This window comes from Mirounga leonina, unplaced genomic scaffold, assembly GCF_011800145.1.
Source record: "Mirounga leonina isolate KUSES-001 unplaced genomic scaffold, KU_Mleo_1.0 Mir_170, whole genome shotgun sequence".
Lineage (NCBI taxonomy): Eukaryota > Metazoa > Chordata > Mammalia > Carnivora > Phocidae > Mirounga > Mirounga leonina.
Genome location: NW_023270433.1, coordinates 10,325,827 through 10,349,827, shown reverse-complemented (window position 1 = coordinate 10,349,827; position 24,001 = coordinate 10,325,827). Strand labels below are relative to the sequence as shown.

The window sequence follows — 24,001 nt, the reverse complement described above, 5'->3', positions numbered from 1 at the left end:
AGAACATAAAGGAAGGACTCGATACTTAGAGCATGATAGGTAACCAAACCCTCCTGTCCTACTTATGTACATACTTAGCTAGCATTCTGTCTACCTAACTCACTGGGTTTTTGTGAGGCCCAAATGAGGTGATGTCTATGAAAGTCCTTAATCAAGTAAAATATAACTGACAGTAACTAAGTTTAAAACAATGTTCTGGCCACAGAATGAATATTTTATAATCCTTCTCTTCAAGGAGCTAACCTTCAGATAAGGGAGCTACAAGTATACAAATGAGTGTAACACTGGTAAGAAGTATTAAGTGCTAGAAGAGTGGTAATAATAAGCTGACATAACTGAGCATTAACAATGGGCCAGACCTAGTCTAGGTGCTTTATCTATATTATCTCATTTAATACTGAAATGAGCCCTATGGAACAAGTTTTATTTTATTATAGAGTGGAAAGTGAAGCAAATGATGCCTAGGTAGTTTAAGTTTACACAACTAGTAAGTGGTAGAGGCAGGATTTTTAAATGCAAAAATTGTGACTCCAGAGCACATATTATTAGAGATACAGAGGTGTGAATGAATTAAAGAAGTAGTGAAATAATATAGTAACAATCATGGGGTCTATAACAGTCTAACGTTCATTGCCCACTCAACATTGTGCCAGGCCCTGTGTTAAGCACTTTACATGCAAGCTGTCACTGAATTCCAAAAACCTGTGAGCTAGATACCCTCATGATTTTCCAGGTGAAGCAACAGACTTAATGAAATTAGTTTACTTGCTCAAGGTCTCACAGCTAGTTACCAACAGAACCAGATCTCACACTTAGCCCTTTCAGTGCGTAAAGCAATTACCTGATGTTTTTTATTCACACACACGATACATGCATACAGTATCTTAAGTAAAAATAGGATCACTTTATTTTTTAATCCCTAAATTGTCAGAGGGGCTCTCAATTACCCTCTTCTGCCACTAAAATTTTTTGAATTATAAAAGCAATGTTATAGTGCTCGCTTTGGCAGCACATATACTAAAATATAAAAGCAATGTTATAGACTATAAAAATATAAAGCCAATATGAGAAAATAAAGCGTGTCTTAGAAACTTTGAAAAGAAGGGAATTGTGGAATATTAGTTAGGAAGATAGTTCAGGGACTGACTGCACTAGCCCTGACCTTGAATACCAGGCTGGAAAACCAAAGCTACGCTCTATATGCAATGGAAGACTGTGAGCAGAGAGACAGTATAATTAGAGCCTCATGCTGGGCTTAAGACAGACTTAAATGGGGCGCCTGGGTGGCTCAGTCGTTAAGCGTCTGCCTTCGGCTCAGGTCATGATCCCAGGTTCCTGGGATCAAGCCCCGCATCGGGCTCCCCGCTCAGTGGGAAGCCTGCTTCTCCCTCTCCCACTCCCCCTGCTTGTGTTCCTGCTGTCGCGCTCTCTCCGTCACATAAATAAATAAAATCTTTAAAAAAAAAGAATTATATATAAAAAAAAAAGACTTAAATGGAGAGAGAAGAGGCAAGAGGATCAGGTAGGGGCCCATTATCATGGTTCAGGTAAAAGTTAAGGGCCTGATTTATGAGCAGACTGCCTATCATGACTATAAGCTCAGACTGAGTCAGACAGACCTAAGTTTGAACTTGGTTCCATCACTTACTTGCTGTGTAACTCTGACTAAATTACTTAAACCATGTGATCCTCAGTCTTATCATCTTAAGTGGGGATAATAAAACCCATGTAAGGGCGCCTGGGTGGCTCAGTTGATTAAGCGACTGCCTTCGGCTTGGGTTATGATCCCAGGGTCCTGGGATTGAGTCCCACATCAGGCTCCCCCTGCTCTGCGGGGGGCCTGCTTCTCCCTCTGCCTCTGCCTGCCACTCCCACTGCTTGTGCTCTCTCTCTCTCTCTCTGTCAAATAAATAAAATCTTTAAAAACAAAAACAACAAAACAACCCATGTAAATAGCTATTGTGGGAACTAAAGATGTGACACAATTAACATGATTCAGGTTTTTCAACTTCTACACTAATGACATTTCAGGCCAAATAATTCCTTTCTATGGGGGAGCTGCCCTGCATATTACAGGAATATTTAGCAGCATCTCTGGTCTCTAACTATCCCCTCTCCCCAGGTTGTGACAATCAAAAATGTCTCCAGACACTGCCAAATAAACTCCAGTTGAGAACCATTTGTCACAGTTCTGACATATAAAGTGATAAGTAAATATAACTTTAAAAAATGGTTGCAGGGGAGGAAGGGAGGAGAAAGTGGTCACTTAATACTGAAAGCCTTTTGGCTCAGGTCATGATCCTGGTTGTCCTGGGATGGAGCCCCACATTGGGCTCCCTGCTCCGTGGGGAGCCTGCTTCTCCCTCTCCCTCTGCCATTCCCCCTGCTTGTGTTCACACTCTCTCTCTCTCAAAATAAATAAAATCTTAAAAAAAAAAAACAACTATGAATTTTGGGTGATAGTATTGTGTCAATGTAGGTTCATTGACTGTAACAAATGTACTACACCAATGTGGAATATTAATGGGAAGAGGTTGTATAGTATGTGTGGAAGAGGATTTATGGGAATTCACTGTATTTCTGCTCAATTTTGCTATAAACTTAACACCCTATAATTGCTTTCAAAAAAAGTCTACTTAAAAGTAAAAAAAAAATCCTTATGTGAGATCTGTTGTTACAATTTGGGATTCAGATAATGGGATCCTTGTAGATGTGTGGCAGCAGATGCCAGAGAGAAGAGTTATGCTAAGGGTGAGGATTTCCAGAGACAAGATCTGAGAAAAAAAACAAAGCCTTGAACTCTTTGGATGGTCATGAGGAAAATAAAATTTTCCAAACAAAGAATCTGCAGAAATCTAAATGGTGAGTTTTCTCCCTATAGTTGAGGACTCCCATTTTGTCATGGAGTAAACGTATATATACCAAATTTCCAAAGCCGGGAGCAAAAACCAAATGTCTTATCAGGAAGCTCTCTAAATTAAATGACAATTTTTTGGATAAAGTGAAAAGTGAAAAGAGATATCTTTATCCCAACTTCTATTAAAAACCAGTGTCAATTCCAGTTTCCAGTACAGCCATATAAGGAGTTTATAAGTTGCCACCCTGTCCTAACAACAAGAAAAAGCTGAACAAAATGAAAAATCAACAACTCTTCTTAGATTTGGCAGAGAAGTGAGATCACCTGGCAAACGACTGCCCCCAAAATTGGAGACAGATACAGATAACAGAGAATCACAACTTACCAAAGCAGAAACTCATGAGCAGAAAACTCCATGGGAACCAGTGCCAAAATAAGAAATAAGAAAACCTCAACTATAACCGATGACATGCTTGCTGGAGGCTAAGTGTGGACAGCTCTGAGAGTTAAAAACTCCAGGGGGGCCCAATAACAGGAGGGTCCCATACTTTCATGAGTCTTAAGAGCTCTACCAGGACATCACAATGAGTGTCAGAGAAAAATTCCCTGTTGCTTCTAGTAGAGAGAGGGGAAAAGGAACCATTTTTAAATGTATCAGAGCATTCAGTATAAATTATTTTACCAGAGCAGCCTAACTTGCTGAAGTTTCAAGCCTAACCTACCTGATAAATGGAAATACCCAACACTCCAGCCCCCTCCAGCCATTCTTTCTTGCCTAAAAGGTTAAAAAAAAAAAAAAAAAGTGAGAAGCACTGGTATTCGAATTCCACAGTCCATGGGCAGAAGCTCACCAAGACTCAAACCTAATCAAAGAACTACAGAATGCTTTCCCTTCCCCTACATCTTACCACTATGTTATTAAAAGCTTATTTACCATAGTTCTTTTACCCAGTACATATCTGATTTTCAACAAAAAATCACAAGGCAAACTAACATGCAAAAAAACAGTTTGAAAAGGCAGAACCAGGGTGCATCCTGGGTGGCTCAGCTGGTTAAGCATCTGCCTTCAGCTCAGGTCATGATCCCAGGGTCCGGGGACTGAGCCCTTCTTTGGGTTTCCTGCTCAGCGGGGAGCCTGCTTCCCCCTCTTCCTCTGCCCCTACCCCTGCTGCTGCTGCTCTCTCTCTCTTTCTCAAATAAATAAATAAAATCTTAAAAAAAATAAAAAAGGGAAAAACCAGTATCAGAATCAGATATTGCAGGAATATTGGAATTACCAGACCAGGGACTTTAAAAAACTATAATTAATATGCTAAGGGCTTTAATGGAAAATGCAGACAACATGAAAGGCAGATGGATAATGTAAGCAGAGAGATGGAAATTCTAATAAAGAATAAAAATGAAATGCTAGAGATCAAAAATACTGTAATGGAAATGAAGATGGCTTTGATGCGCTCATATGTAGACTGGGAATGGCTAAAGAAAGATCTCTGAGTTTGAAGATATGATAGTAGAAACTTCCAAAAATAAAAAACAAAGAGAAAAAAGACCAAAGCAAACAAACAAAAAGAAGAGAATATCCAAAAACTGTGGGACAACAAAAGGTATATAAATGTAATGGGAATACTAGAAGGAAAAGACAAAGGAACAGAAGAAATATTTATTTAATAAGAATATATATATATATTTAACGATTTTATTTATTTATTTGTCAGAGAGAGGGAGAGAGAGGCAGAGAGCAAGCACAAGCAGGGGGAGCGGCAGGCAGAGGGAGAAGCAGGCTCCCCACATAGCAAGGAGCCTGATGCGAGACTCGATCCCAATACCTTGGGATCATGACCTGAGCCAAAGGCAGCAGCTTAACCAACTGAGCCACTCAGGCATCCCCAGAAGCAGTATTTAAAGCAGTAATGACTGGGACACCTGGGTGGCTCAGTTAGTTAGGTGTCTGCCTTCAACTCAGGTCATGATCCCAGGGTTCTGGGATCAAGTCCTGCATTGGGCTCCTTGCTCAGTGGGGAGTCTGCTTCTCCTTCTGCCTGCTGCTCCCCCTGCTTGTGCTCTCATGCTCTCTCTCTGACAAATTAAAAATAAAATAAATAAAGCAGTAATGACTGAGAATTTCCATAAATTAATGTCAGATACCAAACTACAGATCCAAGAAGCTCAGAGAACACCAATCAGGATAAATACCAAAAAAGTACCTAGGCATATCATATTCAAACTTCAGAAAATTAAAGATAAAGAAAAAATTGGGTGCATGGGTGGCTCAGTCACTTAAGCATCTACCTTTGGCTCAGGTCATGATCCCAGGGTCCTGCAGATCAAGCCTCACATCGGGCTCCTTGCTCGGTGCAGAGCCTGCTTCTCCCTCTCCCTCTGCCTGCAGCTCCCCTGGCTTGTGCTCTCTCTCTGTCAAATAAATAAAATCTTAAAAAAAAAAAAAAAATCTCTTCAGAGAGAATGAAAACAATACAGGTCAGAAACTCAGATCTATATAATGAAAGGAAGAACACTGGAGAATGAATTGGTGAAAGTGAAATAAAAAAAAAAAGAATAAGAAAAATAGAAGTTAAGTAGGCTCCACGCTGGGAGTGACAGATCGAGACAGAGAGAGAGAGCATGAGCAGAGAGAGGGAGCAGCAGACTCCCTGCTGAGCAAGGAGCCCGATGCAGGGCTTGAACTCACAACCTTGAGATCAAGACCTGAGCTGAGATCAAGATTCAGACATCTAACTGACTGAGCCACCCAGACACCCTTATTTTTCTTATTCTTAAATGTTCTAACAGATACCAGTTTGATCAAAGTAATAATAGCAACAATGTATTCTATTGTTGTATTCTATTATGTATATTTATATATAACTGAAATGAATTACAACAATGATATAAGGGATGGGAGGGAGGAATTAGGAATATTTTGTTATAAGGTATGTGCACTACCTGTGAAACAGTATAGTGTTATTTAGAAGCTGACCTGGATCAGTTGTAAATGTATATTGCAAACTCTAGGGCAACCACCAATAAAAAAGGTAAAAAAAAAAATTGTTATGCTAAGAAAGGAAAGAAAATAGAATCATATGAAATGCTCAATTAAAACTAAAAAGGCAGAAAATGTGTGGAAGACAAAAGCAGGAACAAAGAAGGACAACAGACAGAAAACAGTAACAAACAGGTAGATATTAATCCAACTATATCAATTATCACATTAAACATCAATTTTTTTTAAGATTTTATTTATTTATTTGAGAGAGAGAATGAGAGGAGAGAGAGAGCACATGAGAGGGGGGAGGGTCAGAGGGAGAAGCAGACTCCCTGCCGAGCAGGGAGCCCGATGTGGGACTCGATCCCGGGACTCCAGGATCATGACCTGAGCCGAAGGCAGTCGCTTAACCAACTGAGCCACCCAGGTGCCCCCAAAACATCAATGTTTAAATATACTAATTAATGGGGCACCTGGCTGGCTCGGTAAGTTAAGTGTCCGACTCTTGACTTCGGCTCAGGTCATGATCTCAGGGTTGTGAGGTCAAGCCCTACATCAGGCTCCACACTGGGCGTGGAGCCAGCTCAAGATTCTCTCTTTCCCTCTCCCTCTGCCCCTCCCCTCCTCAAAAAAAATATACTAATTAAAAGACAGAGATTGTCAGATTTGGATCCAAAAACAAGATCCAACAATATGTTGGCCAGAAGAAACCCATATGTAGATTAAAGGTAAAGGGATGAACAAAGATATAGCATAGGAACACCAATCAAAAGAAAACAGGAGTAGCTATATTAATTTTAGACAAAGCATTTTTCAGAGCAAGGAGCATTATCTGGGATGACGAGAAACATTATATAATGATAAAGGGGTCAATATTCTAAGATGACATAACAACCCTTATTAGATACGCACCTAACAATAGTGTCAAAATATATAAGGCAAAAACTGATAGAACTGCAATGAGAAATAGGTGAATCCACTATTATAGTGGAGACTTTAACACCTCTCTATCAGAAATGGACATATCCAGGGACTCCTGGGTGGCTCAGTTGGTTGAGCATCTGCCTTTGGCTTGGGTCATGATCTCAGGGTCCTGGGATCAATCAAGCCCCACATGGGGCTCCTTGTTCAGCAGGGAGTCTGCTTTTTCCTCTCTCTGCTCATGCTCTCTGTCTCTATCAAATAAATAAATAAAATCTTAAAAAAAAAAATGGACATGTCCAAAAGTCATAAAATCAATAAAGACACAGTTGATTTTTTTTTTTAATAGTTTATTTACTTATTTGACAGAGAGAGAGAGTACAAGCAGGGGGAGTAGCAGGCAGAGGGAGAGGGAGAAGCAGGCTCCCTACTGAGCAAGGAGCCTGATGTGGGGCTGGATCCCAGGACTTTGGGATCATGACCTGAGCAGAAAGCAGACGCCCAACCCACTGAGCCACCCAGGCGCCCCAGGACACAGCTGATTTCAATTGCACTATAAATCAACTGGGTATGACTGACATCTATAGACTACTTCATCCAACAACAGCAGATTATATATTCTTCTCAAGCTCATATGGAACATTCACCAAGACAGAACACATTCTGGGCCACAAAACAAACTTCAACAAATTTAAAAGAAGAGAAACCATCATTCAATATCTGCTCTCAGATCACAATGGAATTAAAATATAAATTAATAACAGCAAGATAGCTGGGAAATCATATACTTGGAGATTAAACAACACAATTCTAAATAACACATGGGTCAAAGAAGGAAACTCAGGAGAAATTTTAAAATATTTAGAAAATACAACTTATCAAAATTTGTAGATTGCATCAAAAACAATGCTAAAGGGAAATTTAAAGCAATTTAAATTTATACATTAGAAAAAAAGAAAGATTTAATACCAATTATCTAAGCTTCCATGTTAGGAAACTACAAAAAGGAAAGCAAATTAAATCCAAAACAAAGTAGAAGAGAGATAATAAAAACTAGAAAAACAATCAATGAAATTGAAAACAAGAAATCAATAGAGAAAATCAACAAAACCAAAAGCAAGTTCTTTGGAAAGATAAATAAAATCAATAAGCCTCTATCTAGGCTAACTAAGAAAAAAAGAGAGAAGACACAAATTACTAATAGCAGAAATGAAAGAGGGTATAATACCAGTACAGATCTCATGGACATTAGAAAGATAAAGAAATACTATGAACAATTCTATGCCCACAAATTTTATAACCTAGATGAAATGAACCAATTCCTTGAAGACCTAATCGGCCAAAACTAACACAAGAAGCAATCATCTAAAGAGGCCTTTATCTATTAAAGAAATTGAATCAATATTTAATAACCTCCCCCCCAAAAAGTACCAAGCCCATATGGGTTCACTTAAGGAAGAAATTATAATCTTTTCCAGAATATACAAGAGATTTAGAAGCAGAGCGAATATTTCTTAACTCATTACACGAGGCCAGCATTATGCCAATAACAAAAACAGACCAAGATCTTATAAGAAAATTCCAAACCAATACTTCCCATTAATACAGATGCAAAACTCCTTAACAAGGTATTAGCAGTTGAAATCCAACAATGTAAAGAAGAATTATACATCACAACCAAGTGGGGTTTATTCCAGATATATAAGGCTGGTTCAACATTTAAAAATCAATTAATATAATCTATCTTATCAAAAGGCTAAAGAAGAAAAATCACTTGATCATATCAGTAGATGCAGAAAAAGCATGAAAAAATCCAACACCCATTCCTACTAAAACTTCTCAACAAATTAGGAATTGTGGGGAACTTCCTTGATTTGGTAAAGAAAATCTACAGCTGACATCATACTTAAAGATGAGGAACAATGCAAGGATGTCCCCTTTCACCACTGCTTTTCAACATTGTACTGGAAGTCCCAGCTAATGTAATATGACTAGAAAAGGAAATAAAAGGTATACAGATTGGAAAGGAAGAAATAAAACTGCCTTTGTTCATAGATGACATGACAGTCTATGTAGAAAATCTGAAAAAATCCATACACACACATACACACACACAAAACCCAAAACTCCTGGAACTAATAAGCAGTGATAGCAAGGTTGCAGGATACAAGGTTAAGGGGCACCGGGGTGGTTCAGTCGGTTAAGCAGCTGCCTTTGGCTCAGGTCATGGATCCCAGGGTCCTAGGATCAAGCCCCACATCAGGCTCCTTGCTCAGCGGGGAGCCTGCTTCTCACCTGCCTGCTGTTCCCCCTGCTTGTGCTTGCTCTTTTGCTCTTTCTCTGTGTCAAATAAATAAAATCTTAAAAAAAAAAAAAAGGATATAAAGGTTAATAAATAGGACAATTGCTTTCCTATATACCAGCACTGAACAAATGGTATTTGAAATTAAAAATACATTACCACAATCCCATTTACAATTGCACCCAAAACCATAAGATACGTAGGAATAAATCTAACCAAAGAGGCAAAGAATCTGTACTCAGAAAACTATAGAATACTCATGAAAGAAACTGAGGAAGACAGAGAAATGGAAAAACGTTCCATGCTCATGGGTTGGAAGAACAAATATTGTGAAAATGTCTATGCTACCTAGAGCAATCTATACATTTAATTCAATCCCTATCAAAATACCATCAACTTTTTTCAAAGAAATGGAACAAATAATCCTAAAATTTGTATGGAACCAGAAAAGACCCCGAATAGCCAGAGGAATGTTGAAAAAGAAAAGCAAAGCTGGTGGCATCACAATTCCGGACTTCAAGCTCTATTATGAAGCTGTAATCATAAGACAGTATGGTACTGGCACAAAAACAGACACATAGACCAATGGAACAGAATAGAGAGCCCAGAAATGGACCCTCCACTCTATGGTCAACTAATCTTCGACAAAGCAGGAAAGAATGTCCAATGGAAAAAAGACAATCTCTTCAACAAATGATGTTGGGAAAATTGGACAGCCACATGCAGAAGAATGAAACTGCACCATTTCCTCACACCACACACAAAAATAGACTCAAAATGGATGAAAGACCTAAATGTGAGACAGGAATCCATCAAAATCCTTGAGGAGAACACAGGCAGCAACCTCTTCGACCTCAGCCGCAGGAACTTCTTCCTAGAAACATCGCCAAAGGCAAGGGAAGCAAGGGCAAAAATGAACTATTGGGACTTCATCAAGATAAAAAAAAAGGAAACAGTCAACAAAACCAAAAGACAACCGACAGAATGGGAGAAGATATTTGCAAATGACATACACATCAGATAAAGGGCCAGTATCCAAAATCCATAAAGAACTTATTAAACTCAACACCCAAAGAACAAATAATGCAATCAAGAAATGGGCAGAAGACATGAACAGACACTTCTGCAAAGAAGACACCCAAATGGCCAACAGACACATGAAAAAGTGCTCAACATCACTCGGCATCAGGGAAATACAAATAAAAACGTCAGTAAGATGCCACCTCACACCAGTCAGAATGGCTAAAATTAACAAGTCAGGAAATGACAGATGTTGGCCAGGATGCGGAGAAAGGGGGGAACCCTCCCACACTGTTGGTGGGAATGCAAGCTGGTGCAGCCACTCTGGAAAACAGTATGGAGGTTCCTCAAAAAGTTGAAAATAGAGCTACCCTACAACCCAGCAATTGCACTACTGGGTATTTTCCCCAAAGACACAAATGTAGGGATCCGAAGGGGCACCTGCACCCCAATGTTTATAGGAACAATGTCCACAATAGCCAAACTATGGAAAGAGCCTAGATGTCCATCAACAGACGAATGGATAAAGAAGATGTGGTATATATATACACAATAGAATATTATGCAGCCATCAAAAAAATGAAATCTTGCCATTTGTAATGACGTGGATGGAACTAGAGGGTACTATGCTAAGCGAAATAAGTCAATCAGAGAAAGACAAGTATCATAGGATCTCACTGATCTGTGGAATTTGAGAAACAAGACAGAGGATCATAGGGGAAGGGAGGGAGAAATGAAACAAGACGAAACCAGAGAGGGAGACAAACCATAAGAGACTCTTAATCTCAGGAAACAAACTGAGGGTTGCTGGAGTGGAGGGGGGCTGGGTAATGGACACTGGGGAGGGTATGTGCTATGGTGAGCGCTGTGAATTGCGTAAGATTGATGAATCACAGAACTGTACCCCTGAAACAAATAATACATTATATGTTAATAAAATAAATAAATAAATAACAACAACAATAAAAACAAAAAATACATTACCATTTATATTAGCACTCCCTCCCAAATGAAATACTTAGGTATTAAATCTAACAAAATATGTACAAGATCTATATGAAGAAAACTACAAAATTCTGATGAAAAATATCAAAGTAGTATTACATAAACAGGGATATATTCAATGTTCACAGAAAAGAGGAGTCAATACTGTGAAGATGCCAGTTTTTCCCACCTTGATTTATAGATTCAACATAATCCCAACCAAAACCCCAGCAAGGGGTGCCAGGGTGGTTCAGTCAGTTGAGTGTCCGGTTCTTGGTTTTGGCCCAGATTGTGATCTCATGGGTGGTGGGATTGAGCCCCTTGTCAGGCTCTGTGCTCAGCAGGGAGTCTGCTTGGGGATTCTCTCCCTCTACCCCTTCCTCCACTTTCTCTCTCTAAAATAGGTAAAGAAGTCTTAAAAAAAACAAAACAAAACAAAAAACAGGGGCGCCTGGGTGGCTCAGTCAGTTAAGCGTCTGCCTTTGGTTCAGGTCATGATCCCGGGGTTGTGGGATCGAGCCCCACATCAGGCTCCCTGCATAGCAGAAAGCCTGCTTCTCCCTCTCCCTCTGCTGCTCTCCCTGCTTGTGTTTGCTCTCTCTCTGTCAAATAAATAAATAAAATCTTAAAAAAAAAAAAAAACAGCAAAATATTTTGTGGGTATTGACAAACTGATTCTAAAATTGATATGGGGATGCAAAAGACCCAGGATAGCCAACACTACCAATATTGAAGGAGAAGAACAAAGTCAGAGGACTAGCACTAACTGATTTCAAGAATTACTGTAAAGATCCAGCAATTAAGACAGTGTGATATTGGGAAAAGAACAAATAGATCAATGGAATGCAAGAGAGAGCCCAGAAATAGACTAACAAAATAGAGTCAACTGATCTAAGACAAAAGAGTAAAGGCAATATGATAGAACAAAAATAGTCTTTTCAACAAATGGTGCCAGAACAACTGAATATCCACACGTAAAAAAATGAGTCTACACAAAGACCTTACACCTTTCACAAAAGTTAAGTCAAAATGAAGCATAGGCCTAAATGTCAAACACAAAACTATGAAACTCCTAAAGGATAACATAGGAGAAACCTAGATGACCTTGGGTATGACAATGACCAAAGGCATGATCCATGAAAGAAATCACTGATAAGCTAGACTTCATTAAAAATAAAAACTTCTCATCTGCTAAAGACAATTTCAAGAGAATGAGAAGACAAGCCACAGACTAGAAGGAAATACTTGCACAAGACACATCTGATGAAAGACTGTTACCTAAGATATAAAAGAAACTTTTAAAACTCAACAAAAAGAAAATAACAACCCAATTAAAAAATAGCAAAAGACTTGAACAGATAGCTCACCAAAGAAGACATACAGATGGCAAGTAAGCAAAAGAAAAGATGCTCAATGTTGGATGTCAATACAGAAATGCAAATTAAAACAACAATGAAATACCACTATACACCTACTATCCAAAACACCAAAATCCAAAACACTGACAATGCCAAATGCTGATGAGGATATGGAGTAATAAACATTCCCCCATTCCTTGCTGGTCAGAATGCAAACTGGTATAGCCACTTTTTTTTTTAAGACTTTATTTATTTGAGAGAGCGAGCATGAGCAGGGGCAGGGGTGGGGGCAGAGGGGGAGGGAGAAGCAGGCTCCCTGCTGAGAGGGCTCGATCCCAGGACTCTGGGATCATGACCTGAGTCAAAGGCAGACGCTTAACTGACTGAGCCACCCAGGTACCCCTGGTATAGCCACTTTTGAAGACAGTTTGGCAGTTTAAAAAAAAAAAACTAAACATATTTATACCATATAATCCAGCAATTATACTCCTTGGTATTAACCCAAATGAACTGAAAATCTACATCCACACAAAAACTTGTACATAGATGTTTACAGCAACTTTATTCATAATTGCCAAAACTTGGAAGCAATCAAGATGTCTTTTAGTAGGTGAATGGATAAGCTGGTATATCTAGACAATGGAATATTACTCATTGCTAAAAATAAATAAGCTATCAAGCCATAAAAAGACATGGAAAAAACTTAAAATGCCTATCAGTAAGTGAAAAAAGCCAATCAAAAAAGGTCACATACTTACTATATGATTCCAACTGTATGACATCTGGAAAAGGCAAAACTATGGAGTCAGTAAAAATAGTAGTAGTTGCCAGGCAGAACACAGAGAATTTTTAAGGCAGTGAAACAATTTTGCACGATACTGCAATGGTAACACATGTCATTATACATTTGTCAAAATCCACAGAATGCACACCACCAAGAGTGAACCCTAAAGTAAACTACGGATTTTGGGTGATAATGATGTGTCCGTATAGGTTCATCAGTTGTAACAACTGCACCACTCTGGTACTTGATGTTGACAGTGGGGAGGTTATGTATGTTGGGGACAGGGGGTATGTGAAAAGTCTCCATATTTTGACACTCAATTTTGAAATGAACCTAAAACTGCTCTAAAAAAATAAAATGTATTAATTAAAATATGTATGAAAGAAAAAAATACCAATTTTCTAAGTTTTCAAGTATTAATAGTTATTGCCTTTAGAAGCGTAGAGAAAAATGAGAGGTTACAAATTTTATAAAGAAGAAAACTATATATTCAGAAATGTTTAAGTTAAAAATGGCTCCCTAAAAATTGCTTAAAGTAATTAATCTCTGCTATCTTACTCAATGGGTACTTGTGATTTTAACGTGAATAGTGAACATGTAAACTTCTAGAAAGTGTGTTAATTTTGGTGTCACATATCTCCTGGACAAGATCTTTATATAAAAGGTTAACAGAACTGCTCAGAGAGGCCTAGTAGAAGCCACTACAAATAGGAAATCAGACCAAAGTGGTCTCAATGGTCCTGTGTCCATCCATGTTATTATAATCAGCTCCTAAAGATTTTAATGGCCTGAAATTTTTAGAAGGGGGAGGGGCAGAAGGAGAGGGAGAGAGGAAATCTTCAGCAGGCTCCACACCCAGCACAGAGCCCAAGGCAGAGCTCGATCTCATGCCCTTGAGATCATGACCCTGGGATCCTGACCTGAGCTGAAATCAAAAGTTGGACGTTTAACTGACTGAGCCACTCGGGCGCCCCTTGATGGCCTGAATTTTAAATGATGAAGTCATCATAACCCAACTCTGAAAAAGTCTGTCCTAAGGGATATAATCACCGCCAACATTCTCCGAACCCTGGTAATGCCCTTGAGATAAATGGAAGTGCCTTAGTGCTTTAGTGAAGACAGTAAACAGGTAATAAAAAGAGAGGGCTTAAAAAGAGAGGCTCACTTTTTTTTTTTAAGAGCTTTGGAGCCACAAAAAAATCTGAGTTGGGGCGCCTGGGTGGCTCAGTTGGTTAAGCGACTGCCTTCGGCTCAGGTCATGATCCTGGAGTCCTGGGATCGAGTCCCGCATCGGGCTCCCTGCTAGGCATGGAGTCTTCTTATCCCTCTGCCCCTGCCTCCTGGCTTGTATGCACACACTCTCCCTCTCTCTCAAATAAATAAATAAATGAAATCTTAAAAAAAGGCAGGGGAGGATGCCTGGGTGGCTCAGATGGTTAAGCGTCTGCCTTTGGCTCAGGTCATGATCCCAGGGTCCTGGGATCGAGTCCCACATCAGGCTCCCTGCTCGGCGGGGAGTCTGCTTCTCCCTCTGCCTCTGTCTCTTATGAATAAATAAATAAAATCTTAAAAAAAAAAAAGAGGAAATGGAAATACCAATTTAATAAGAATATTGTAAGAATTCAAAGTAACAGTTTTGCAAAGCACCTACCATAGGGTCTGGCCCATGGTGGTTTCGTCTCTTTTTGTCTAATCTACATTGCCATCTTTACCCTTGATATGATCCATGGGAAGGCAAGATGGAAGAGAAAAAAACAGGCCTTCAGATATATGTATGTAAAGAAATTATCCAAAATCCTTGGCTTTAATTATACAATCAAGTGATTAACACTGGGTCAGTCTCTTTTTCACAAAAAAAAAAAAAAAAAAAAAAGAGCATATTCCTGCAGCCATGGGAGTAATGGTTTATGGTCTGTGCCTTAAACCCAATCCTGTCCATGTGATTTTACCCTTTTCCCTAACAGACACTGGCACCTATTTTTGCCTACCCAAGAAATAAGGAGGTCCAGAAGCTTTGGAGAGCCAACCTAATTTGCCCCAAAAGGGAAAAAAAAAAACAAACTATGTCCAAGTCATGGCAGAAAAAGGAGAAAAAAACAAACAAAAAACAATCCAGCTGGTTAATGAAACTAGCAGATTTTAATTATTTTTCATTGGAAAGCCCCTGCATGAAGACTAAAAACTAGCAAGGCAAACCCTACATTGCACAGCAGTAAGAAAGCAGCTCTATTTCCACACAATTAGGTTTTCACAGGCTTCCATCTTATGACATAACTCTTCATTTCCAAGGCCTACAAATATCCCATCTACACAGTCTCATTAGCTTGGAGCTCTCATTTAGCTCTAAGGTGAAGGGTATGATTTGGAAAGTTAAGGTACAGGGGAGTTCCTGTACCACCCTCAGCCACTGCCTGACTGTGATTCTTAAGAATCATTTCTTCTCGGGGCGCCTGGGTACTTCAGTCAGTTAAGCGTCTGCCTTTGGCTCAGGTCATGATACCAGAGTCCTGGGATAGAGCCCCAGGTCGGGCTCCCTGCTCAGCGGGGAATCTGCTTCTCTCTCTTCCTCTCTCTGTGTGTGTGTGCTCTCTCTCTCTCTAGCTCTCACTCTCTCTCAAGTAGATAAGTAAAATCTTTAAAAAAAAATTACTTCTCCTCTCTTTCAACATTTCGTTTCTGCAAAATAGGGAAATACCATTCCCCTCACAGAACTGTTTTGAGAATTAAAAACCCCTGTCAGAAGTGCCCAGAGTACAATGCATGGCTCACAGTAGACAAAAGGTATTAATTCCCTTTCCTTCTCCCTTTGATATAGCCTTGTGTTCCAGGGAGAAAGGAGGGCATGATTTTTCCTTTGCACAAAATTAACCAGTACCACAGCCAGGTCAGAGAGGGCAGGGCTGAACTCAGACTCTAGGTATCTTTTCCCATATATGAGTCCTGACTCCAAGTCGCACAGCAACACCTCACTTTTGAAGACCACACTCTCACACTCAGAAGCTAAGTCTTACACTGCTATTATTTTAAGAATCACAATGAACTCAGGGCTAGGCCGAGTAATGAGGTACAAATGCTTTGGAAATCTGTAGGTTCCCAGCATAACTAATGAGTACTATCAACTGCATTCTGTTCAAGATATGGACAGACAACTCCAAGTGGCCAACAGCTCTTTGAAAAATGCAGAGGCAACGATCAGAGGAATACTATTTTTGCTCCTTTCTGTAGCCTCTGCTTTGGGAAATTTACATTTTATATAATTGTTATTAAAGGTCATTTGTGGTTAATTATCATTCAGTTTCATTAAAGGTTAGTATCACTAGGGAAGCTATATAATGTGGTAGAAAAAACAAGGGCTTTAGAATCAAGCTTTGATTCAAGTCCTAGCTCTGCCACTTCCTTGCTATGTGACACTGGACAAGTCGTAACTTCTCAGAGCCATTTTTCAAAGTTCAGGTTGCCCCTCCAGTGGGTTGTAAAACCAACTTAGTGGCTTGCAGATAACATTTAAAGTAAAAATGACACTACATGTAATAAGTACTATTTCATGAAACTATGGTTTCAGGTATATATATATTCATATGTAGATACATACACACAAATAGGTGTATAAATGAATTGCAATATAAAATCTTTCTTAGAGTGGAAAATGGTCAAAAAAACTGAAGGCCATTGGCCTTTATAAAATGAGACTATCAAGTGTGTATAATGTTATCTTCTGTATGTTTCACAGTATTTGAGAATTTGAAAAATAATGTGGGCCAAATATTAGCAATTAATCTTATTAGAATCAGAAAGAATATCTGAATACAACCTTATTTAAAAATACTGAGAAAGTTCCTTTTTGCTGGTCAGTTTCAGATTCTTTATTTTATTTTCTTCACGGCATGCTTTTCTGTTTTACTTCATTTTACCTTGTTAACTTATTTTCTGTTTTCTCACTAGACTATAAGTTCCATAAGAATCTTTTCTGGGGGCGCCTGGGTCACTCAGTCAGTTAAGCAGCTGCCTTCAGCTCAGGTCATGGGATGGGCTCCCCATCAGGGCTCCCTGCTCAGCTGGGAACCTGCTTCTAAACTGCCCATCCCCCTCCACTCAGGCTCTGTCTCTCGCTTTCTCTCCCTCAAATAAATAAATAAAATCTTAAAAAACAAAAAAAAAAGAATCTGGGGCCCCTGGGTGGTTCAGTCGTTAAGCGTCTGTCTTCGGCTCAGGTCATGATCCCAGGGTCCTGGGATGGAGCCCTGCATCAGGCTCCATGCTCCGCAGGAAGCCTGCTTCTCCCTCTCCCACTCCCCCTGCTTGTGTTCCCTCTCTCGCTGTGTCTCTCTCTGTCAAATAAATAAATAAAATCTTAAAAAAAAAAAAAAAATCTTTTGTTCTTGATCTCTCCTTAGCACCTAGATTTTACTCACTCACTTATATACATATACACATATATACCATAAACATATGGTATATGTATACCTATATACATGTTTGTGGGTATGTGTCTGCCAAATGAAAAATGAAGAACATCAGTGCATTCATTCCAGTATATGCCCTTTAACTGCACTTTCAAAATAATATGAGAAAGAATTTTCATACACAGGAATATCTGTGAATTGAGTTCAACAAGCAGTTGTTCAGCTAAAAATCTACAAAAGGTCCAAGTTACTAATGGGTCAAGCTTTCCTCTGAGTATCTACTCATGAACTATATCTATCATAGGGCTATAAGCTCCTGATGTCCACTGAAAGAATATTTGACTTGGAATCAATGCTTAGGCTAAAACCCACTGATCATCACCTATGAAGACTATGAAATTTGCCTCTAGTATAATGGATCTGGAGCTGAAAGAGAGGTCAAATCCCCATTAAATCTTCTACATGCTGTGAGGCCTTAGGCAAGTGCCTTTATCTGTTAAATGAAGGTAATAGTACTTATACCATAGGGTTATTTTGAAAATTAGATAAGCTTATGTATATAAAATACCTGTCACAGTGTCTGGTACATAATAAAACCCAGTAAAAATTATTATTATTCATTCATTTATCTTTCTTCCAACTAATATTAATGTCTACTTTATTATAGGTCCTGAGTCTACACAGGGGCACAGACACAATTCAAGAGGAACTGGCTACAGTCCCTGCCCATGAAGAGCTGAAAGTGTAACAGGAAAGATAAACCCATAAACAAAAAGTATAAAAGAATTACTAGGAGTGTAGTATGTATTATCTCATCCAGGAAGGCTGAAACAAATCTGCCCTTTTCTAGCAAACCTGATATTAGGTCCTGGTTAGTCTCTAGAGTTGATAGGTATATCAAAACCCTTCCAACTTATAAAATGGAATAGCTTCCGAGATGGGTCAGAGCAGCTCTGTAAAGAAGCCCTCATAAGACTGTCAGAGGAATGGTCAAGAATGATTGTCTTAACAGCCAAAAGGTAGAAGCAACTAGTGTTCATGGACAGATGAAAGGATAAATAAAATGTAGTATATATACAATGGAATATTATTCAGCCTTTAAAAGGAAGGAAATTGTGACACATGGTATAGCATGGAGGAGTACAGTGGACATTATGCAAAGGGAAGTAACGCAGTCATAAAAAGACAAGCACTGCTTATATGAGATATTTTGAGTAGTCAAATTCATAGAGACAGAAAGTAGAAATGTGGTTGCTAGGAGCTGGAGGGAAGGGAAGAATAGGAAGTTAGTGTTATATACAGAGTTTCAAGTGGGGAAAAAGATGAAAAAGTTCTGGTGACAGATGGCAGTGATGGTTGTACAACAATGTGAATGTACTTAATACTACAGAACTGTAAAGTTAAAAATGGTAAAAACGGCAAATGTTATGTATATTTTACCACAGTTTAAAAAAGAATAATTGTCCTATGACTTATAGCAAGAGAGAGGGCATGCATCCCGTTCTCTGACTTTGGTCATTTGTATATCTGGTAGCATATCAAGCCAGCTTTTCCCAGGTTAAAACATGAGCAGAATTTTAGGGCAGTCCTCAAACACAGGAGCCTGTATAATGTAGTCAACACCTAAGAAACCACAAATGCACAAACATCCAAACCCAGAATTTACAGCAAAATAGACAGTTTCTATACAGTGACTACAGGTTTATTTCTACAAGTGTAAGAAACAAAAAATAAAGTATTGTATGTCTAAAAGCCAGTTAAGGATTATATAAGCTAATTCCTAAAGAGATAAGTCCCCAGGAAAAAATAACTGGCCCATGTGGAGTGGATTTCATATATCAGTACCAAGGTCCCATAACACAACTTTACAGCCTGAAATTTAAAAAAAAATCATGCTAATGTGCATTAAACCAAACAACTTTTATATACTAAACAAAAATGTCACAACTGACAGTACTATTCAATGACCCGGTTTCCTAGTGGCCCAGAAAGATGGGAAATAAATCCCAAGGACCCTAGTTCAGACAGACTGGAGAGAGTAGACTCTGGCTGTCTTGCATGATTAAAGGCTATGTCACAGCTCAGTGGGGTCTATACTTTGGAAGCTTCCCCCCAGCAGTCCCCTATGTGACTAAGGACTGGGATAAGAGTGACAGCTTCACAAAGGGGATAATAAGAGATAAGGTTTCTTCCTAGTATGTTCAAAGACTCCAGAATTCAAAACTTAACTTCTCTTCTATCCATCCATCTAATTTTCATTAAGAGCAATTTGTATCATCTAGGAAGTCAAATACACCTTTATTTTTACCTTATCAAACCCTAAAATAAAGGACAGGGTGTGGTGTGGACATAAACCTTGGTTAGGATCACAACAATTCTCACATCAAATAATTGGTTTAAGTTTGGGCCAAGTTCATCAACAATAAGATGACAGGATTCAGGCAAAGTCAGCTGCCTTCTCGCATTTCAGAAAGACTAGCACTGCTCCTGACACTAATACATAGGTGTAAGGAACCTCTGGGTGGGTAATGCCACCAAACAAAAGCAACACCTTCAAAGTCTCTCTCAGTGACTAGAGGCAGCCAGACACTCAAACTGCCAGTCCTGAATTATGGCCTCTGAATGGTGAGGGCTTCACATTTCACTGATCAGGGCACAGCCCAATCAGAAGACAAACCCCTGCACTGCCAGGGACCAGCAAATCCGCTTTCTTCCAGAGTGCACATGACTGAATGTGCTTCTGTCCATCATCTGGGTCATATATAGTTCAATGCGAGCTGAGCAGACAGGGCTGCAAGGAAATCTGGCGCGGTTCAATACCTCGTCTAGCCTGGGTTCCAGTATCTAATTTTTTTTTTACTGACAAACTCATTTCTCTACCGGGACAGGATGCTGTGCTGGCTGGAAGTTCCATTTCTACAGCAAGAATCCTATCTGGAAACACAGAAGTTGTCCTCTAGCCACAGCAGCTCGAACTTTTTTGATTGTTGTTGCTGCTTTCTCCCATCACCCCCACCCCCTTTTGACAAAGATCCAACTGTAAAAAGTCTTACGTAACAGTTCAGGACTACTTCGGTTCTTTTACTGGGTAAGCACTTTCAATTTTTTTTTTTAAACTAAAAACCATTTTAACATTGAATCTGTTGAGAAGCTTAACTAAAATCTTTTAAGTAATTTGTGTAGTGAAATACTGTCAGTGGATTTTTTTAGTCTCATTTCTGCACGTGCTCCTTTGTTCTCAGAACAGAAGCTTTTTATACACACCCCATAACGCAGCTGGAGAGAGTTATGAAGTCAGTTATTATAAGGAACACAAAGGTTGTTTTGCATTCTTTGCCTTTAGATAATTAATTTTGTATTTGTTTTCTTAAAACAGAGTAGATAAAAAAGGGAGAAATTCACAAAAGAATAAACTGCTGGAGAAAAAAGTTTGAAGTCTTTACCACCTTTTCTATCTGTAGTTTTGTGTGGCCGAACACTTGTGCTGCCTGGGGCGGTGGGGGTAGTGGCAAGCGTAGACAGAGAGGAACTAAGCCAGACATGGACAAAGGCATGAGCCCAAACCAGACAGTCCTGGCCGTTCGATAGGCCAGCAGTGGGTGAGACAGGTCAGCCAGCTGCAGGGGCGGGAGGGGCGGGGGAAGGGGCATGGATGTGGGAGGTGCTCATGCGTGCGATCGTGACTAGATTCTGAAACTGCCAGCCATTTTCCCAGCTATGCTTTGTGCAATCTAAAGGAATGCATCTCCTCTGAAGCAGTCTAGCCAGAGCCCAGTGATAGAGAGGAGTGTGATGAATACCACAACATATGGAATCGGAAAATACTGGGATCTGGGGTGGGCAAGAGGGAATGCAGAGGGTGTGGAAATTTTTTAGTGATCTGGAATGTGTTGAGTGACAGGAAGTGCCCCAAGCTCCCCCCCCTCGCCCCCGCAACTCTTCTCAGTCGCGCCTGCTTTTGTCTAACTCTTGTAATCTACACACTACTGCTTACAAAGCTGTCTGAGTTTAAGACAAAAAGAAACATAAAAGGCTCTCCGTTCCATAGTACCTGTGATATGGAAGGAGTGTAAAAAAGCATGGCCCTTCTAGCCTGTGGACATTTTCTCAGGTATACAAGACAAAGATAAAATAATAATTTCCCAAGGATAAATGAGAATTATGACTTCAGTCTGGCTTCCAAATCTGATTTTAAAAAAATCCTGATTCTGCTATACTTACAAATGCTTAAGTTGGTTCTTAATTTGAATAAGGCTTGTTTGTTTGGTTAGTATACTGCATTTGAAGTTGTTTCTATTTTCTTTGTATAAATTTGGACTTTGGAGGGAAAATGTAAATAAGTAGAATGCACACACACACACACAAAAAGGATTTTTCCCTTCACTGGTTAAAAAGCAGTTTCAAGGGTTGGTTTCTTGGAAAAAGCAGCTCTTTCTTTCTCATTTTTGTATGTATACTATAAAGAGAACTTTATGCCATAATAAACGTAAGGTAGAAAACTTTTGACAGAAAAAAATACAGTGTTTCTAAGTGAAAAACAACTTAGCATTTTCCCAAACTTCCATATTATCAACAGAAACACTAAAACTTGGGAGAAAAGTAGCCAAATAATTGAATGGTTAACCCTACTTTTGGAGGATAAAATGGAAAATTAAGTGTGAATGAAATGATACTTGGGAATGTTTCTACCTCCTACCACAAAGGATGTTAGTGGTCAGCCTAGGAGTTAATCTTTCCTAGTGTGGCTCTGAGCCTTCATGCCGAGCAGACATTATTCACATGACGATTCGAAAAGTCCATTCATATATCTCACTACCTGGATTTGAATAGAAACCAGACAGCAATTCTTTAGTTCCAGCCACCATTCGCCCCACTGGACAATAGCGATTTGTTAGCACAGAGTCACAGGCTGTGGGACACAAAGCTTGGAGCTGCAGAAAGATGGGGGATTCAGAGAACAGGAAATTACAGGCCTGATACACTCCTGGCAGCTCTGAGAATACAAAAAAAAAAAAAAAAGGCAACACATCGATGCCATGTTTAAGAGCTACTTCTAGCTTTTTTAACCACCTCCAATGTCATAAAAGCTCTATTGTTGGAGTACATAAAGTCACAGTCTCATGTGCTCTCTTTTCTCACTATAGGGAACTTCATTCAATGCCCTGGCACAGTCAGAAAAATCAAAAGCACCCAGAGTTGATTAGTTGTAAGCTTTGATAGAAAGGAGAAGAATATTTTGCAAATAAAATGTCAGAGAAAAAATATGCTTAGTGACACAAGTGACACATAATAAAATTAGTATCTTTTACAAATTATTTCATAAGACCAATCAAAATGAAACCAAATATACCAAGACTCCAGGGAAACAAATTTTTCTTCAAAATATCATATAAAATCTACTACTTAATTCAATCAAAAGTTTCTCCAGAAGATATGTATCAATTTAAAAACTAATCTTACATAGAATATTTCTGAGTTCTGAGTTGTATTTTCCAAAACAACTAAAATCAAAGCCCTAAGGATTTATTTTGGCATATTAGAAAGGAAAACTACATTTTCTTTTGTTGGTTATCAAATTATTGTAGCTCTATGGCTAAATTTAGAAATTGCCTCTACTTCCCTCTCTTTAGACCTAAAAAATAAAATAATGGACATTCTAGGTGAAGGGAGAAACTTATTTCTCCAATCTCAATCAATGAGAACAGGTTCCCATCCAGGCCCTCATGTTGCAACCTGAGCACCAACAGGCCAGAATGGTGTCCATTTCAACAGAAGGAGACCCTACACAAGGAAGTTATAAATGGTTTTGTTCTTGAGCCTTTCTTCTTCTGTGATCCATTCGCAGACATAAGTCCTAAATGATATCATACCTGAAATATTCATCAAATGAGATCATGAATGATCAAAAAGTGTCTTGGAAACATGAACTGTTCTACTCTGGTCCCATGGCCTTAAGACGAATGCCCGCTAAATTTAATGCTGCTGGAAAACAAATCAGCAACTTTTAAACTACCAATTACTGGATCTCTTCAAATTCTGTCATTACCCACCAAACACAAGCATTAGTTACGACCTGAAGCTGTGCTGCTGTGCAGTACAGTAGCCACCAGCTACCTGGGCTATTTTTATCTGAATTTAAATTAAACAAAATTAAATAAAATAATAATTTCATTTCTCCAGTCATGCTAGCTACACTTCAAACACTCACTAGCCCCATGTAACGAGCGGCTATCATACTGGACAGCACAGATATGGGATATTTCTATCAGAAAGTACTACTGGGGGCGCCTGGGTGGGTCAGACGGTTAAGTGTCTGCGTCGGCTCAGGTCATGATCCCAGGGTCCTGGGACTGAGCCCTGCATCAGGCTCCCTGCTTAGTAGGGAGTCT

General features: G+C 39.2%; 1 protein-coding gene and 1 long non-coding RNA gene across 3 annotated transcripts in view; one reads left to right on the top strand and one right to left on the bottom strand.

Annotated features, from left to right (window-relative positions):
• Positions 1–24,001, bottom strand: part of NR6A1 (nuclear receptor subfamily 6 group A member 1) — a 228,664-nt gene that overhangs the window by 100,596 nt on the left and 104,067 nt on the right. The window lies entirely within an intron of this gene.
• Positions 20,411–24,001, top strand: part of LOC118017693 — a 45,547-nt gene continuing 41,956 nt past the window's right edge. The window contains exon 1 of the long non-coding RNA XR_004681212.1: positions 20,411–20,700. This is a non-coding gene — a long non-coding RNA (uncharacterized LOC118017693). The remainder of the gene's footprint in view (positions 20,701–24,001) is intronic.